The following is a 20,270-nucleotide window of genomic DNA, read 5'->3' as shown; positions in this document are numbered from 1 at the left end:
AAAAATATGTCTCCCTTAGTAGAAGTCCTGTGTTTTTTGCCTATTACTCATGTGAGAACTACTACATGATTTACACGTTCCAGCATTCATTAGGTTTTGTTTATATATTCTGCTAATAGTTCTGTTCATATAATCTACTAATGACACTTTTATGAAATTTAATGGTATTCAGAAATTAATTAAAAGATGTAATTCCCTGGTAAGTATAACAAGTTATATTTTATTTAATGTATACATTCCATTTTTTCTACTCAATTGAAGAACTGTATTGAAGCCATTTTTAATTGTTCCATTCTCTTTTTATAAGTAGCATCATAAGGTTTTCTGACTATACTGTAACAGTTGAATCAGGTGAAAACTTGTGAGGCCTCACGAATCAAGGCGTTGTTTTAACACATCTATAGAGTAAACTAATAACCAAGACAATTCTGGGTGTTTATTCGGTGCTCCAGAATTAGTAGTAAAGTATTCCTATTGAAATGTATTTGAGCTCCAGGTAAGAGACTGAAACATCCAGTCCAGAAGTGACATTACTTCTACATGTAGCGAGAGAACATCTGTATCCAGGCAGCACAATTGGCTCCATGAATTTAGAAGACATAGTTCTGTCTGCTTTATTTTCTAATTATTTGTAGTTTCTCATTGTCTCTTCACCCTCAGCTCCACATTCATTACAACTCTTCTCCTACGCCTGTGCTGTGGCTGCAACTTTCTCAGCGCTCTCTCCACCCAAGGTCATGTCACACAGGGCTTTCTTGGTTCTCATGAGTGGGATGGAATTCTTTAATGCAATGAGAAGTAGTTTTAACTGAGAAGTTTGTATCCATTTGAAAGCTTTAAATACAACATTCTGACCACTTAATTGAGATAAGAGGGAAAGAGTCTCATGATCCAGAGGATTGAACCAGGTAGCCAGCTCTGTGGCGGATGTGGAGACAGAGAAACACGATGATGACGTTTTTCTCAGAGAGGTAGATACGACCTACTGAAAGAAAATATGGGGAACACTTCTGGAATTAAAGTGGAAGTGAGTTTTTAAAAATCACTTTGAGGTCATAGGGTAGCTACTGGTGATGTCATCTCAAGGAAATATGTAACAGAGATAAAAAGGGGATGTGGGGAATGTGGTCCATTTTGAGGATTAGGGAAGTGGTATTGGGTCTTTATGACTTATGGGACTTATTTAGCAGTAGTGCAGACCATCAGCTGTTGGGAAACAGAGCTTGTTGTACTTTCTCAGGCCTAGATCGGGGCAGTGAGAAGATGAGGTGGTGGCTGAAGCAAACTCTGTGGGCACAGCTTTAAGATATTATGTTGTCAGACAAGATGTTCGGGGTGATGATGCCTTTGGGAGACTGTACTAGGCAGGATTGGCAGGTGCTGTGGTTACTCATACTCCAGTATCTTGGGAGATGATCACAAAATATAACCTCAACTTAGTTTTAATCCACCGTAGATGGGTGATTTTCCAGGGAAGCTGACCCACAGGTGGCAGGGCCCTTCCTGACTTCCACCCAGCCTATGGATCAGTGTAGTCCTGTGGTCCTGGCTTTGTGAGAGGCACTGGCAAAAATGGGGGAGCAGTTGGCCAGTCAGATGCAGTGAGCATTTTATCCTCAAACATTCCAACCAGCGTTTAGCAGGAAAGTTCCCAGGTTCTTTCACAGTCAATGTTCCGTTTTCACCCAGCCTGTCTAGAGTAGAAAGTGGAGTGTCAATTTTTGGAAATAGATGCAACAAAGTTGGGTAGCTCACACATTTAACATTGGTACAATTGAAATACAATAATGCATCTCACTCTGTAGCTTCGAGTTTGTGTTCAGATGTACGAAGAAAAGACTGTTGGATAGTATCAGAATAGAATATGTGTATTTGTCTTATTTTCACTGTGAATAGGTAGCATCCCAGGACTGATGCCACAGTGCAGTGGTCTTATTGAATACCAGTTTGTTTTCATTTCCTCAAACCATATTCCAAACAGCAATGAGGAGAAAATGTAAAGCTAACAGGACATAGGGAATTAGGTATGAAGCCATTTCTCTTTAATTCAGAGAAGGCCATCATTGCCAGGAACTTCTCTCTAAACCTCATTGACCAGAACCGTATCCTGTGGCCACTCTATGAAGAAACATCTCTCAGGCACTGGAAGACACATGAGCATGTGGTTGGGAATGGCTATTGTTACTTGTGCTGTTTTACAAGGTCTGACAAAAAGGCCATCCTTTGTGCACTAGAACAGGGTGTTATCAAAATCCTCAAGTTCAAAATACACTCTTTCCACATGCGCAAGAATTTAATTGCGTATGTAAATGATGTGTCCATTCTTTAGAGGTGTGCTTAAAGAGCTATTTAATTGATTGTTGTTTATGACTCTATGATGGACATTATTATGATAGTATAATGGTTTAATAATAAGAAAATTATATTCATGAAATATAACATATCTTAATCTTTGGCCACATGTATTATATCTTATTTGTTGAAAGGTTTACTGTTTGTTTTAAATTGTATTATTATGATGCTTGACATGAGTGCAAGTTTAGGTTCAGGGTTAGGCTAGGGTTAGCACACGTTATTGGAATGGTGATCACTGGAAGCACAGTAGGGAAGTGAGAAAAGGAAGAGTAAGAAGCCAACAGAAGCTGTTTTTCTTTTTTTTCTTTTATTATACTTTAAGCTCTGGGATAAATGTGCAGAATGTACAGGTTTGCTACATAGGTATACATGTGCCATAGTGATTTGCTGCACCCATCAACCTGTCAGCTACATTAGGTATTTCTACTAATGCTATCCCTCCCCTAGCCCCTATCCCCTGACAGGCCCCAGTGCGTGATGTTCCCCTCCCTGTGTCCATGTGTTCTCATTGTTCCACTCCCACTTATGAGTGAGAGCATGTGGTGTTTGATTTTCCGTTCTTGTGTTAGTTTGCTGAGAGTGATGGTTTCCAGATAAGCTGGGTTTTTTTTTTTTTTTTTAAGATTTATTTTATTGATAATAATGTTTATTGAATTTTGGTCACCTTTATAACATCATGTTGGGCCAAACCTCATTAACTACAATGAAGAAGGCACCAGGTTCAAGAGGTTAAAGAAGAGACTCAGCATCAGCAAATGATCCATGGGGTTTAATAGGGGTTTCCATGCTGGGGAGAGTCCAGTGGTGATCAGCTGGGCAGGAGAGCTGTCGTACAGAAACAGTCCGGGACTGGCAGGCTGGAAAAGGTATCTGCATCACATACAGTCTAGAGCTGATGGGCCAGACAAGGTACCCACCTTACATACAGTCTAGGGGGTGGCACGCTGGACAAGATAACTGTGCAGCTCAGTGCCAGTAGGATAGGCAGGAGAACTGCAACCATTTGCTAACAGCATGCAGGTTATACAGCATTTTCACTTATACCCTACCCTTAATAACCTCCTCAAGGCAAACTTTATTTAACATAAAATGCAGGACTTCAATCCCACAGGACAGATCGGGGGCTCAAATATTCCTTACAGATGAGGAACGAATCTCCAAGGTGGCTGCTCCCAGTTTTCCTAGCAGGAAACACATATTCAGATGCATCTGCCATACAAGGTCATTCTCAGGGTATGCTTCCGTTATTGCTCTCAGTTGTGTTTACCCTACAGCCCATCCCAGAATACTGGAATGGCCCCCACATTCTGATAACGCCATTTTAAAAAAATTTCCTGGGGCAAGGTATGCAAAGGAGCATTGTAGCCAGATGCCACAGCAGCAGGACAGACTACAGCAACAATGAAATCATGAATACAATAACAACCGGTAGGCTATTCCCAGCGCTTGGGAGTTGCTCTTGGCTATGCCATGGCAGGCCCTTAGTGGAGGAAAGGAGCAGCTCTCCATGAGATCAGCAACCTATTTTGTTCTGGAGAAAGGTCACTGACTGTGCCCAGTCAGCAAAGAAGTTTTCTGCACATCATCTATGGGTGGAAAATGAGATGTTTAGTGGATACAAGCAAGGGCAAGTCATGACCCTTTAGCAAGACACAGAAAGTTGTGTTGCTCTATTGGAGCACACCCTTGGCAATGGCCTGGTGCCTGGTTTACAGTACCAAATGTATTGGCCCCCTCTGTGACACAGAAGGACAGAGCAAGACACCAAGCCTACTACAATGATCCACAATGAGGATGATTGCCCGTTGAGTAATAGAGGATCAGGACTCATTATTCCGGAGGTATGAGAGGGAGTAGGATGCAGGAGAAGTGTGAACTGTATATCTTGTTCTAGACCCTTCCCCCATAGAGTGGGAAATTGAACCATTAGAGGACTGGTTTTCTTTTTCTAGGGTCACTAATAATGTGGGCAGGTCCTGTGGCAAGGAAAACACTAGGTTTCCACGAGTCTCAGGCTGAGGCAAAGGTGTGTCAGGAATTGGGTCCTGTCCATCTTGTATGAAGGAGGAAACCTATAGAGGTCAATGGCCTCTATCAAAGACTGCCCTTCAGCTGCCACATAGGTGATAGGGCCAAGCACCAAATACAGTTCTGTGCTTAAGGGGTTATTGGTTAATGTGCTCCTTTGTGACAGGCATGCATGCCATCTGGTCATAGTCTGTGTCTGGGCACTTTCAGACTTCATTCTCTAGATAGCAGCCTTCAGCCAACCTGCCATGGACACTGGGCACATGGCAGCACTGGGACCCACTCTGCAACATCCCCCAGCGACCGCAGAGCATGACATGCAGCACAGAGTTATTTCATTATACCGTTATCCAACTTCAGTTCCCTTCCATAGTTGGGACCAGAATCCTGAAGGCACACATTTCTGACCTAGACTTTGCCATGGGTCCCACCCAGACCCCTCAGGGTACCTGTCTATTTTCACCTCACAAGACTGTTCCTGCACTAGACCCTCCCCGCAAGGCTTGTGTTTGTTTTGTTCCTGGACCAAACTGAGGGTCAGGCTGCTTATTCTCACGGCCCAATAATGAGATGCAGATGAACTGAGAAAGAGAGTTTGTTCCTCAAACCAGGCACAGGGAAAAGACAGTGAAAATATGTCCAAACTAACTCAAAATTACAAAGTTTTCCAGTGCTTCTAAGCTATGTGTCTACCTGTAACTGTGCATTCATCTAAAGACATAAGTAATTAATTTCTTCTAATCTATAACTAAAGTCTGAGTCTTGGGGACCTTCTTCCAGAGGCTCAGTAAGTGTACTAAATCTAGATAAGTTCAGGTGCCAAAGTTGATTACCCTTATCAAAGATCATTACCCTTATCAAAGGTGATTATACTTACCTTGTCTCCCACTAAGTTGTGGGGGTTTGGGGAGTTCCTTCTGACTGCCAATAAAACTTGTTTAATCCTGAATGGGTCTTAGTATGAAGAATGTTAGCAATCTTTCATTATCTTGTCATGCTTCAAGGCCCAGGAAGACCTGGGCAAGACTCTTGATGGGCCTTTATTACTTGATCCAGCCTCTGTGTAAGGGCACCAGCTCTCTCAGCCTTTAATATTTAACCTAACCACTCAGTCAGTGCTGAAACACTTGTGATGGAGGCCTGCCTGTTCAGCTTTTGGAGACCTGGCCTACCACAGTTTCACTGTGACTACCTTGTTCAAAGGCATCGTCTTTCCTTGTGAACCAATCCCAGAGGTCCCCTTCTTGACTAAGTGGTATAGGGGGCCTAAGAAATTTCTCCAAATGGGGAGGAAAATAATACCCTAGCAGGCCTAAGAAGCTTTCCAACTGCTTTGGTGTGGCAGGACATGGGTTGGCTTGCACTCTATTCATAAAGGCAGATGGAACAACTTTAGTCTTACCTGACCAGATGACACCAAAGTATTTGACTAAGAAGCCTCAACCTTAGACTTTGTCCATGCTGACCACCTACCCTCTGTTGTCAAGGTCACAGGCTGGGGGGTGCAGTTGGTAAGCTGGAAAAAATCTTCAAAGTTAGCATGATATTATCAATGTAATGAAAATCTGTACCCCCTCCAGAATGGTATCCCTGGAGCAAGGTGGAGAGGGTTCATTGTTCTCCTTCTCAGGTGAACACAAATTGGCCTTGACTCTTTGGAGTAATGAGTGTGCCGAAGAAGGCATTGGATAAATTGATCAAAAAACATGTGTGTAGAAATTCTCCTACTCATGTCAGAAGGGAGGCAATATTGACAACAGCTGCATACTTTGGGGGAACCATCTTATTTAGTTCCCAGCTATCTATCTTCATTCTTGATGTCCCATCAGGCTTTCACACAGGTCATATAGGGCTGTTGCATGGGCTGTATCCTGGCCTTATAATGTCTACCTGGGCTAACTCCTTAACAGTCCCTGGGATGTCCTAATTCCCACCCCTGCAGGTGGTATTGCTTCAGTGCTACTACTTGCTGTGGGGTTGGCAACTATACCCGTGTCCATTTTACTTTCCCCCAGTTGAATGCTTTACCATATTGACTCTCAGTTGAAATTTCCTGGCAGTTGTTTGCAAGGTCAGGCCTGATAAAATATCCACTTCCAAGATGTATTCCATGATAGGAGCTATGTATACTAAATAGGGTTTTGGTGGCAGTCTCTCAACTTGTAATTCTAGTTCAACCTGTTTGGCTTTCATGGCCCCTCTTCCATAACCATCTATTGCTGTCATAGGGCAAGCAGTCTGTTTTTTCTTAGATGACAAATACATAGTTAGCCTCCAGTCTCTGTGGCCTCCAGTCCCCAGATACCCTGGCCACCATCCATTGCTTTTAGTGGGTTTTCAGGGCCTTGGCGTTAATTCTAGTCTACAGAGGTTGGTACCTGCCAGTCATTTGCAGGAGAGCCTGTAGGCTGAACCTGAGGCCCCTTTTTGAGTTTCCACCTCAATCTGACTAGAACAGTGCTAGGCTGCTTATCTATTTACATGGTTGGTGTCCCTGCCATGACCAGGTCATGCTACATTTGTCGCTGGGTTACCCGGATGGGCCCCATGGCTGTGTTCTTCCCTTTGGCTCCCTTGTCTTTAATTCTGGCAGTGCACACTTATTGCCCATGCACTTTCTCCATTTCTCCTAAGTCAGTGGCCACCAGGGCTGTTTGAGACCGTGGCTGTCCTACCAGGGGGCACAGGATAGACACACTCTTGGTTGAGTACTGACTGTAGGATAGTATCTTTTATGTTGGCAGTGAGAACTCATTGTAAGGACCCACAGTAATGCTCCTTAAAGGTAGCATGTCTTATCCCTAGTTCCTGAAGTATGTATTTCAATTTCTCCACAACCTGCCATCACGGAGAAGACATGGACATCAGCCTCATTTGGCCAGGCTACCTTGCAGCCCACAACCACCCAGCTGAGGGAGATAGTCTGATCCCCATTACAGGTGCCACCAAGACATGGCCTTCAGGGCCAGGTGGTTTATGATGAATGCCATTCTACTCATCTGCAGTTTGGAGAGTATAATGCCCTCCACCTCCATGTCCCATAGATGGAGAAGGCACCCTGCAAACAACTCTCTCACCTTCTGTCTGAACGTATTTCTCAGAGTCACCAATTGCACTGCAATGCAGCCATGCATTCTGGTGCACTGTAATCTTCTAGTGAGGGCAAGTACTGTGGGTCTGTTTCCTGTGTGTGCGTAAGAGTTGCTGACCCTTCAAACAGGCTACCTAACAATCCATGGTCTCCGTTTTGTCTGGCATCTCTCTCTAATGACAGTTCATCCTGAACCGATGAACCCTTGCCTGCGCTGTGAGCAGAGCCTCCCTGGATGCTTGGAGCATAGTTGGAAGTTGCCAGCCAGCCATGGCTGCTTCCACTCTAGTATCTGACTCTTGCTCAGTCAAATACCCACCCTGCAAAAACTCCTCCAGATCCTTCAGCATTGTCAGGATGTCCTTGTACTTATGCAGTGGGGCCCATCCTTCAGGGATAGTGGCTATTGAGCTCAACAACAAAGTGGATAGACAGGCTGGGATTCCCCCCATGGATTTCCCCTTCCCTGATCTTAGTTTTATTGTGCTGATGGGCTACTTGTTGTGCCAAACTCCTATTAACTTCAATAGGGAAGGCACCAGGTTCAAGTAGCCAAAAAAGAGTCTCAGAGCCAGCAAAAGAGATACCAGGTTTAGTAGAAGTTTAAACATAGGGGTAAGTGTTCGGTGGTGGCAGGCTGGAGCACGGCCATCTTATGTACAGAAATGGTTCAGTGGCAGCAGGCTAAATATCGCCTTACATACAGTCCAGTGGCAGTGGGCTGGACAAAATCTTCACCTGACAGGGTGGTGGGCTGGACAAGATAACAACATAACTGCACTGCCCAGTGGTAGTGGGCAGGAAAGGACAGCAGCACCTTCTGATACACAGCATGTCGTTTTTGTAGCCTTTTATCTAAATGATGTTCTTCACACCCACGTGAGCCTCCTCGGGGTGCTTTCTCTCACGAGCAGAATCTCACCCAGGGTACTGCACTTTTGTTTTTGCCATTTCAGGGAAAGAAATGGGTCATAGTGTTGCCTCCACATACTCTTGGGAGCTTTTTCAGTTTTCTTCTCTTATTTTACCTGCTGTGAAATTCTCTCTCAATTGACACCCTCAGAAAAATGTTATGGAAATATTTACTGCCTATTCAGTAGTTGGTGAAATGATCTATATAAACTTCTCAACCCATATCTAATCACAGTTCACAAATTATAAATCGAATTGAGAACTTTTATTTTTAGGTAATATTTGTTTGCATTTTAAATTTCTTTTTTTTGTTAGTTTTGATTTCTTGGAGATGTTTTTAAACTGAATTATTTCCTTACAAAATAAATTATAATCCATTATTTAGTCTCTAATCAATTTTGACTTTGTATCTGTTTAAACTTTCTGAAAAAATAAAACATGCAGGCCCGGTGCGATAGCTCATGCCTGTAATCCCAGTACTTTGGGAGGCCGAGGTGGGTGGATCATGAGTTCAAGAGTTTGAGACCAGTCTGGCCAATATGTTGAAACCCTGTCTCTACTAAAAATACAAAAATCAGCTGGGTGTGGTGGTGTACAGCTGGGTGTGGTGAGGCATGAGAAATGCTTGAACCCAGGAGCCAGAGGTTGCAGTGAGCTGAGATTGTACCGCTGCACTTCAGTCTGGGTGATAGAGCGAGACTCTGTCTCAAAAAAACAAACGGACATGCAAATGTGTTGTTATTACTGTTCTAAATTATGCTTATGTTTTATTTTATACTTATAAAAAGCCTTTTCAATTATTACATAAAATTGTCATGCTTCATTTTGGTGTTTTAGATGTGTTATTTGTATTTAAATAAGTTATTTATGCATCTGTAGTAATATTTTTTGAACCTCATTTGGCCAGGCGCAATGGCTTACACCTGTAATCCCAGCACTTTGGAAGGCCAAGGTGGGTGGATCACCTGTGGTCAGGAGTTCGTTACTAGCCTGGCCAACATGGTGAAATCCCGTCTCTACTAAAAATACAAACAAACAAACAAACAAAAACGAAGCTAAGCTTGGTGGCAGGTGCCTGTAACCCCAGCTACTTGGGAGGCTGAGGCAGGAAAATCGCTTGAACCTGGGAGGCAGAGGTTGCAGTGAGCCGAGATTGTGCCACTGCATTCCAGCCTGGGCAACAAAAACGTGAAATTCTGTGTCAAACAAAACAAAACAAAACAAAACAAAACAACAAAGCAAACAAAAAAAAAAGCAAAAACAAAACCATCATTTAAGGGCTATTTTTGTTCTTATACAAGATGATGAATTTAATCACTTTCTATGTTTAGCTTTAGTATAATAATATAATAAATTGTACAAATCTAAAAATAGGAAGTTATTTTACTTAATTATCTTGTCCAGCACACTGCCCTTGGACTGCATGTATATTCTTGTGCATCTGTGATGAGTGTTCTCAATATGACAGGTTTATCATGACACCCTGTTCCAGTGCAGAAGCTGACAGCCTTTTTGTCAGGTCCTGTGAAACAGTACAAGTAACAACAGCCATGCTCATGCATGTTCTCTTGTGTTCTTCTGTGAGTCAGAGAGTTGTCTCTGCGTAGGGTGGCCATATATTAGAGTTTCAATCAATATGATTTAAAGAGAACACCTGGGGAGAATGTTCTCTGAACTAAAAAGCAATGGTTTTTATTCAAATATTCTATGTGCTATTGGCTTGACGTTTCCTCTTTGATGTTGTGTGGAATGTGATTTGATACCTGTCGGTGAAGCAGCCAACATTGGGTTCTAAAAAATTAGGCATGAGCACAATGACTAAGTACGCACATAATCAGAGAGAAAAGAGAAAAACTAACTGATACCTTGTAAGGTCATTGGGCTATTTCATCAGCACTGAGTTGCTACTATTCACAGTGTACATAAGACAAAATACAAATAATATTTTCTGACACTGTACACCAGTCTTTTTTTTGATATCTCTGAACAAAAAGTAATAGCAATGGAAAAAGATAAATTATTGTATTTTAGTTGCACCAATGTGAAATGTGTGAGCATAACCTATTATCTAACTTTAAAAAAATCTATTTCCACAATGGACACTTTACTGTCCACTGTAGACAGGCTGCATAAAAACAGAGCATGGGCTGTGAAAGAACCTAGGGACTTCTCACCTGAAGGCTGGGTGGAGTGAGTGCAGTTGAAATGCTCATTATATCTGAGTGGTTAACTGTTCCCCAACCTTTCCCAGTGCTTCTCACAGAGCAAGGGTCATGTGATTAGATTTATCAACACATGTGTGTGATATGTGGGAGTGAGGGAGATCTCTGCCGCCTATTGAGGACAGAGGCCATTTCTCCTGAGGTTAAAGATTAACCCCCCACTCTAACCACATGTGCTATCTGTGGATCTTAATCTGTCATGACCTTTTCACGTGAACCCCTTAGATTTGTAAGCCCTTAAAAGGGCCAGGAACTCTTTCTTTGGAGAGCTCGGTTCTTGAGACACAAGCCTGCCAATTCTTCTGGTCAAATAAAGCCTCTTTCTTCTTTAACCTGGTGTCTGAGGGGTTTTGTCTGTGGCTAGTCTTGCTACATTTCTTGGTTCCCTGATTGGGAAGTGAGGTGATTAATGGATGGTTGAGGCAGCCCCTTAGTTGGCTTAGGCCTGCCCTATTGAGCATCCCTGTAGGGGACTCCTGCCAGCTTGAGTGATGCGGATCCTGAGAGTGCTCCCAGGTAGGCATTTGCCCCGGTGGAACCCTTTGTCAGAGCAGTGCATGGTAGGCCCCTGTGGAGGATCAACACAGCGGCTGAACACCAGGAAGGAACCAGCGCTTGGAGTCTGGACATCTGGAATCTGGGAGGACCAGTCCTGGGAACTTGTCTGCTCCATTTGAGTGGAAGCATGGCCTGATCACCCAAGATGTGCCCTTATTGGTACTTTGATCTCAGTATTGATTTGACTTGACTTGTTTGCAAAAAGGAAAGTGAAAGTGAGTAAGTGCTTGAGTTTCAGACAGGTGAGGCAAAGGAGTGACCCCTTAACCCTTTCCTTCTTGTGGTGTGAGTGTTGTTTTATCTTGGGAGGAAGATGGGTAGAACATAAAGTAAGACCTCTCTGCTAGGAACTGTGTTAAAAATTTTTAAGAAAGCATTTATTGGAGACTGTGGAGTTACTATGACAGCAGGAAAGCTTAGAACTTTGTGTGAGATAGACTGACTGGCATTAGAAGTGGGTTGGCCATCTGAAGGAAGCCTAGTCAGGTCCCTTGTTTCAAAGGTATGGCACAAGGTAACTCATAAGTCCAGATACCCAGACCAGTTTACGTACATAGACACTTGGTTACAGCTGGTTTTAGACCCCCACAGTGGTTAAGAGGACAGGCAACAGTAGTACTAGCGGCAAAGGAACAGACAGCCAAGGAAGAATCCCCCTGTACTCGCCAAGGGGAGTCGGCTCCTAAAGTCCTCTCCTACCCGACATCAGAGGATTCATGGCAAGAAATGGTGCCAGTGACCCCCTACTTTCACCAAAAAGGAAGACCTCCTACTCCTGAGCCCACTGTGCCTGAGCTTCCACAAGGCCTACACAGCCCTAGGCCACCCAGAGTGGAAAAGAAAGGATGCGAGACCTCAGGAAACCCCTTCCTTGGCAGCCTGTTTAAGGCCTAGAACTGGGATACAAATGCCCCTGAGAGAGCAATGGTATACTGGGGTAGATGAGGATGGGCATATGGTGGAAAGGCATGCCTTGGTGTACCAACCCTTCACCTCTGCTGATCTCCTCAATTGGATAAACAATACCCCATGCTATACTGAAAAGCCTCAAGCTACAATTGATTTGCTCCAAGCTGTTACCCAGACCCACAACCCCACCTGGGCTGATTGCCACCAGTTGCTCACATACCTCTTTAACACAGAGGAAAGGAAGAGAGTGCTCCAAGCAGCAACTAAGTGGCTGGAAAAACATGTTCCAGCTGATTACCAAAGCCCCAAGAGTATACGAGGATCCAATTACCAGGAACAGACCCCCAGTGGGACCCAAATGAAAGACAGGGTATGCAAAGTCTAAACTGATACAGGGAAGCCCTTCTGGAAGGGTTAAAGAAGGGAGACTGTAAGGAAATAAGACACTGGAAGGACAAGTGCCCCCAGTTGAAAGTGAAACAAGGTGACTCTGAACAGGAGGCCTTAGACAAGGATGAAGGGGCCTTGTTCAATCTGGCAGAAGGGTTACTGGACTGAGGGGGCCAGGCTCATGTGCCCCCAAAGAGCCCATGGTCAGGATGACAGTCGGGGGCAAGGACATTGAGTTTCTTGTCGATACTGGTGCTGAACATTCAGTAGTAACCACCCCAGTTGCCCCCTTATCCACAAAGACTGGTGATATAATTGGAGCCACAGGGGTTTTGGCAAAGCAAGCTTTCTGTTTGCCCTGGACCTGCACTGTTGGGGAGCATGAAGTGATTCACCAGTTTCTGTACATGCCTGACTGCCCCTTGCTTTGCTAAGAAGGGACTTACTTAGCAAGCTGAGAGCCACCATCTCTTTTACAAAGCACAGTTCTTTACAGCTAAAGCTACCTGGAACGGGAGTCATCATGGCTCTTATGGTTTCTCGGGAGGAGGAATGGAGACTCTTCTTAACTGAGCCAGGCCAGGAGATAGGACCAGTTCTGGCTAAGTGGTGACCAAAGTTGTGGGCGGAAGACAACCTTCCAGGGTTGGCAATCAACTAAGTCCCCGTACTCATGGAAGTTATGCCTGGGTCCCAGCTAGTCAGGCAAAAACAGTAGCCAGTTTCCAGAGAAGCTCCTGAAGGTATCCAGGTCCATCTCAAATGCCTGAAGGCTTTTGGAATTATAGTCCCTTGTCAGTCTCCATGGAACACTCCCCTCCTGCTTGTTCCCAAGCCAGGGACCAAAGACTACAGTCTGGTACAGGATTTGCACTTGGTCAACCAAGCTATAGTGACTTTGCACCCAATGGTACCTAACCTGTACATGTTGTTGGGGTTGCTGCCAGCTAAGGAGAGTGGGTTCACCTGCCTAGACCTGAAGGACGCTTTCTTTAGCATCAGACTAGCCCCTGAGAGCCAGAAACTGGTTGCCGTTAGAGACCTAGGCTGCATGTTGCTCCAGTACATTGACGACCTCCTGCAGGGACACCCCATGGCAGTCGGATGTGCCAAGGGAATGGATACCCTGCTCTTGCACCTGGAGGACTGTGGGTATAAGGTGTCCAAGAAGAAAGCTCAGATCTACAGACAGCAGGTATGTTACCTGGGATTTACTATCTGACAGGGGGAGCACAGCCTGGGATCAGAAAGAAAGCAGGTCATTTGCAATCTCCCGGAGCCTAAGACCAGAAGGCAGGTGAGAGAATTCTTAGGAGCTATGGGGTTATGAAGTTTATTTTCATTTTTGGGTCATTTTTTGAGTCTTTGTTTATTTTGTTTTAAGTAGTATTAAGGTCATTTTATTTCAATATTGTTTGGTATGTGTTTTGTATTTGATTCATTTAGAAGTTTAAGATAATACATCGTATTAGTCTGTTCTCACACTGCTAATGAAGACATACCCGAGAGTGGGTAATTTATCAGGGAAAGAGGTTTAGTTGACTCACAGTTTCACATGACTGGGTAGCCCTGGCAATCGTGGCTGAAGGCAAATGAGGAGCAAAGTCATGTCTTATATGATGACAAGCAAGAGAGCTTTTGCAAGGGGAATCCCATTTATAAAAGTGTCAGATCTCATGAGACTTATTCACTCCCACGAGAACAGTATAGGGGAACCACTCCCATGATTTAATTATCTCTACCTAGCCCCGCCCATGACACATGGGGATTATTACAATGCAAGGTGAGATTTGCGTGGGGGCATAGCCAAACTATATTATACATATAAGTTTCTATCAAACTTGACAAGCCCTCCATTTTGTTTCCTTTTACTATAATTTTGTCTCTTGATTAATACATAAGAGACTTTTTTGGAAATATGTTGACTTCAGGTTTAAAGTACACTAAATTTGTGTCGTAAAGATCTTTATTTTACTAACTTTTCTGATCCAAGGATTTGATTTGTCTTAAAACATGTCTTTTTTTGTGTGTGTCATTCAGTAAAGTTTTATGAGTTTTTGCAGGCCTAGACATGTCTTGTAAATGTGTATTTTGGTACATTTGATAATCAAGATAGACGTTGATTGTCTGTGTTATGCTGTTGTTATTCCTGTTGTTCATCCATTATTACTACTGAAGAGTAGTATGTTGACCATGCATTTACCCAATTTTCTGGATGTTGTGTTTCTAACAGTTCATGTTCTGCATGTTAAAATAGATTTTCTTCCATTTCTAGTTTACATCCATGTCATCTGTGAACAGCTACAATTCAGATTCTTTGAATCAGCTTCTTTCCTGTTTTTCTTCTCTTCCTTGTTTTGGTTCCTACTCAGCCATCTCACACAGTGGTGAATTGTGAGAGCCCAGTCCCCTCCATCTTTTAACTTTACCTTTATTGAAATACTTCTAATGTTTTTTCTTGATTAGTATATTTGCAGAATTTTCCTTTTTTACTAAGAATTTTTAAATTATGCTATTTTGCATGTGTAATCATCAAATACTTTATTCTAGGATCTAATGTTGTAATTTTTCCTTCTTTAATTTTTTGACTTAATGCATAAAGTTTGAGTTGTAAATTATTGTTTTATTAGCAGGATAAAATTCAATTTATATTAATGGCTAAATTTAAATGGATTCCATTGTTTATGTTTTTGTTTGTTTGTCTCTGATGGGGATTAAAGCCAAAATATTCTATATGTTTTATTTTCATTTAATATGGTTTTAAAATGATCAAATTAACAAAATGAACAATCTTACAATATTCCCATTGCACAGAAACTCTATCTGATGTAAAATTTATGCACACTCATGCTGAAATAAATCAGATCTTATCAGGTTCCCAATAAAGGCCAGGGTAATCTTTAAATTTAAATATAAATATTGGTTAATTATATTTCCTTCTTTTTCTTAATATACTCTGTATTAGAAAACTTTAACATTGACAGCAAAATTAAACAAAAGGTATGTTGCTCTCGTGTACACCTTACCCCTCTGGAAGTTATCAGAATCAAAATGGTCTCACTAAGACTAAGAAAACCTGGGCAGGCCGGGCGCGGTGGCTCAAGCCTGTAATCCCAGCACTTTGAGAGGCCGAGACGGGCGAATCACGAGGTCAGGAGATCGAGACCATCCTGGCTAACACAGTGAAACCCCGTCTCTACTAAAAAAATACAAAAAACTAGCCGGGCAAGGTGGTGGGCGCCTGTAGTCCCAGCTACTCCGGAGGCTGAGGCAGGAGAATGGCGTAAACCCAGGAGGCGGAGCTTGCAGTGAGCGGAGATCCGGCCACTGCACTCCAGCCCGGGCGACAGAGCGAGACTCCGTCTCAAAAAAAAAAAAAAAAAAAAGAAAACCTGGTCAAATATACCCAAGAAGGCCATCATTAGAGGATTGTCATGTTTATATGTCTGATAAAAACTATCAGAAAAGACTTAAAAAACCGCAACCTTGCACAAAGGGCATTGCAGCCTTACACAGAAAAGACACCTGCAGTGACACAGGCCCAGAAACTGCTGGTCTAACCTCAGACTCATCACCCTTGTTACTGATCTTTGCAGCCAAGAATAATTAATTCAAAAACAACTATGCAATCCTCCACATTAAAATTTTGTTCTTCTTTACCTCTATTAATATGCACATGGTTTACTATGACATTTACATTCTCATTACAATAATTTATTCCACGTAAATATTTTTTACTTCAGAGACTCTTTGTTTGCTGTTTAGGTTTACACATATGGTGTCATAAATGGGACCTGCAAAGTTTACAATTGGAAGGAATTGGTGATTCTTGGAGCATGCATGCAGTCTTCACTTCATACCTTTTAGCGCTCTGCTTCTATAAGTCACCCTTTCTGCCCTGGTGAGTCTTCTTTCAGTTTAAACCTCAGTTATTTGATACATGATTTTTGGTATGTTGAGGTCTGGTTTGAATAAGGCTCCTTTAATAAAAGACCATATATCCCTCCTAGAACAATGAAAGCTTTTTTGTCATTTCTGGTAAGTCCTTTCTGCTATAAAGACAAACATCTTTCTGGATTGTGTACTCTTGGTTTCTACAGAACTTACCTTCTGTTTGTGAAGCATTTATTTTCTAGTTTGCACACATAGTTTTATATTTTGTTTGATTTACACAGCAAGGTTATATTTTATATGAACGTTTTTATCTTGGGCTCCTTTGAATTTGTGTGACGTTTCCCCCTTACTTGTTTCTAAAAAGTGACACTAGCTTAGTTGCCACTATCTAAAACACTGGGCTAACCTCCTGGCATTTTCTTACAAGATTTATAGAATTTCCTTTGCTCTCTAGATATTAATAAGAAACAGAATGGGATTCTCCAACATTCAGATATGCTAGGTTTCTTGGACTCCTCATGGCTACATAGTATAATGCTTCTTTTGGACATTTTAAAATAAAAAGGCAAAATTACATCAGGAAAATTTAGGGCTTAAATGGTTATTATTTTAAAAACTCACAACTATAGAGTTAACGTATGGAGTCCTCTAAGTTCTCTATTTTTTTCCTGCTTACTCTGTATCTGGTTGCTTTTCTACTGTTGTTGAGATAAAACTCACTGCTTATGGTATTCCAGCCAAGATGTGTGGTTTTTTTTTTTTCAATTATACTTTATGTTCTAGGATACATGTCCACAACATGTAGGTTTGTTACATATGTATACATGTGCCATGTTGGGGTACTGTACCCATTAAATAGTCATTTACATTAGGTATGTTTCCTAATGCTATCCCTCTCCCCTCCCCCTACCCCACAATAGGCCCTGGTGTGTGATATTTTCCTTTCTGTGTCCAAGTGATCTCATTGTTCAAGTCCCACCTATGAGTGAAAACATGCGGTGTTTGGTTTTCTGTTCTCGCTATAGTTTGCTGAGAATGATGCTTTCCAGCTGCATCCATGTCCCTACAAAGGACACACACTCATCCTTTTTTATGGCTGCATAGTATTCCATGGTGTATATGTGCCACATTTTCTTAATCCAGTCTGTCGTTGATGGACATTTGCGTTGGTTCCAAGTCTTTGCTATTGTGAATAGTGCCGTAATAAACATACATGTGCATGTGTCTTTATGGCAGCATGATTTATAATCCTTTGGGTATATACCCAGTAATGGGATGGCTGGGTCAAATGGTATTTCTAGTTCTAGATCCTTGAGGAATTGCCACACTGTCTTCTACAATGGTTGAACCAGTTTACAGTCCCACCAACAGTGTAAAAGTGTTCCTATTTCTCCACACTCTCTCCAACACCTGTTGTTTCCTGACTTTTTAATGATCGCCATTCTAACTGGTGTGAGATGATATCTCATTGTGGTTTTGATTTGCATTTCTCTGATTCAAGTGATGATGAGCATTTTTTCACGTGTCTGTTGGCTGCATAAATGTCTTCTTTTGAGAAGTGTCTGTTCATATCCTTTGCCCACTTTTTGATGGAGTTATTTGTTTTTTCCTGTGCCTCACTCTTCTCAGTGTTCTGAGAGTAGGAGCGCCACCCCAACTTGAGCTCGGGCCACAGTTATGAGCTCAATACCCCTTAACTGTGCTCAAACTCTGGGAAGCTGGGACAGGTCTTGTAGCTGTATCCTCTTGTACCTCAGGGATAAGCTGTGCTGAAGCAGGAAAACTGCTTTTGGTCTGCCAGAAAAACACTCAGGTGGTACAGTGGAGGCTGTGCTACGTGTACACCCTTGAGGGAGCAACCAGGCATCAACTGGGGAAGGCCCCGGCAGAAAAGGGGCTGTACAGATCAGATGCACTTCAGACCCTCAGGAAAGGCAGCCCTGCTCTCTCCTGGTCCAGCTGTCAGCAGGGACTAGAGTCATGCAGAGAAAGGGGGAGAGCCTTGAGGAATGGGTGCCTATTCCTGTATTTTGCTACAGCTGCCTCATGCATGAAACCTTTTGGGCTCCATGCATGTTTGAGCTCCGCCTCTCCCTACTCTCCTGGCAGTGCCCTCTGCCAGTTCAAATGTCTGTGTGGATCATGGGATCTCTTGTAGCTAGGATCTTAGGGGTCCACGGCAAGCGTGTGTGACCCATAGTTCCTTCACTCTCTCCTTCCTTAGGTCCCGTTCTGGACCAAGAGCTGGTCCTGGTGTCTGGTGACTCCGTCTGGCTTCCTAGCTTCCTCCCTCTTCAAACTCCGTGTCTGTATTGCCGCTCTATTGACTTCATGTGTTTCTTTTTTTCCCAAAGATCTGTTCAAAGTGTGACGATTTACTTAATATTTTGTTTTCTTTCTGTGGAAGAGGTGTTTCCTGACTGCATCTGGTTGACCATCTTGTCCCCCAGCTAAAAGTGTAATTTACATTTTGATATGGTTTGGCTCTGTGTCTGAACTTTATTACAACTAAAAATTACTACTTTTATGTTAGACTATTCTCAGTCTTCCTTCTTCATTACCAAACCTTATTGTTTGATCCTGTAGAAGCAGTGGAAATTGCATCTTCAGAAGATCGACATGTGGATGGATAGATTGAAGTTCTTCAACAGGCATTATATATGAAAATGATGCAAAATAAATGTGAAACACTACAGATGGATCAGGAGAGGTTGGAAGAAGAAGTAGTGAACCTCAAAAGTCACATGGAAATGAATATGTTAGAACGTGGTCTATTGGAACACCATAAACAGGAGGTTGAAGAAGAGCAAGGCAGGAGATAATAGAACAATTAGAAAAAGTCAATCTATTTTTACAGGTTAGTTTATTATCCATAATGTGCCTTCATTCATTTCACTGCAAATTATAGTTTGGATATAAACATTCTATGTGTTTCCTCTACTTCTCTTATAGCAATTTGTTTGGTAGATTTCTAGAAGGAAGGTGATATCTGTTTCTCTCTCTAAATATTTCACTTGCCACCATTACTGTAACTAAACTGATCTTCCATAATAATGATTCTCATTAGTGAATCATTTGATTACTAAAATCAGTTGGCATAAAACAAGACTAATAGAGAAAGAAAAATGTGATTTAAAAATTATACTACACTCTTAAAATATTCTTAAGTTATATTGTTCAACTTTTTAGTATTTAAATTGATTCTGTTATTCTTTGGAGTGTTACATTTCATGAGTACTACCATAAATATGATTTCATTTTTTTATAATTCAGATTAAATTATTAACTTAGCTGATACTGACAATAAATATATTAAACTTGAGATTCTTTTTTCATATAGTTAAAAATGCTCTCTAGATCACTGACCCAAAACAAAAAGAAACAAATATACAATAGTTATTCAGGCTATCATTTTTTATGTACCCTTTTAATTTGTTTTAGACACAAGAAACATCTCAAGAAGAGCTACAGTAGTTAACAGAAGATAACATTGCTTCCATGTAAAGTCAGATGGAACTTATAATTGAAAATCTGGAATTCCAACTCTACAAAGCAAACACTTCACAAGCAGACTATAATACAGCAGAATTGGAAACATATAAGAAACTACATCTAGAAGAATTAAAAGCTAGAGAATCTCTGTCAGATAAATTAAGCAAGTACGTCAAAGACAGAATCACAGAAAATAAATGAAGATCATTAATTTGCCTCAAAAGCATAATTTTTAGTGAGACAGATTCATAAGATTGGGGGAAGCCAAAGCTAACTAGATTAGACAATTTTGGAAAATGATGTTAGTAAATGAACTTACTTTTAAAATGTTAGTCTAGGACAATTCATACCACTCCCCTGTTTTTTTTGGTGGGGGTTTTTGTTTGTTTGTTTTTCTTTTGTTTTCTGTTTCTTTGAGA

The 20,270-nt window shown here is 41.9% G+C and overlaps 1 long non-coding RNA gene across 1 annotated transcript; it reads left to right on the top strand.

The window, feature by feature from the left end:
* The first annotated feature begins 18,400 nt into the window (after nt 1-18,400).
* On the top strand, nt 18,401-20,062 carry LOC135964946 (uncharacterized). The gene is made up of 2 exons (XR_010577686.2): nt 18,401-19,216; nt 19,801-20,062. It is a non-coding gene; the product is annotated as an uncharacterized lncRNA (long non-coding RNA).
* Nucleotides 20,063-20,270: the final 208 nt, after the last annotated feature.

The sequence above is a fragment of the Macaca fascicularis genome, chromosome 9 (genome assembly GCF_037993035.2).
Source record: "Macaca fascicularis isolate 582-1 chromosome 9, T2T-MFA8v1.1".
Lineage (NCBI taxonomy): Eukaryota > Metazoa > Chordata > Mammalia > Primates > Cercopithecidae > Macaca > Macaca fascicularis.
This window is presented reverse-complemented; position numbering and strand designations above follow the sequence as displayed.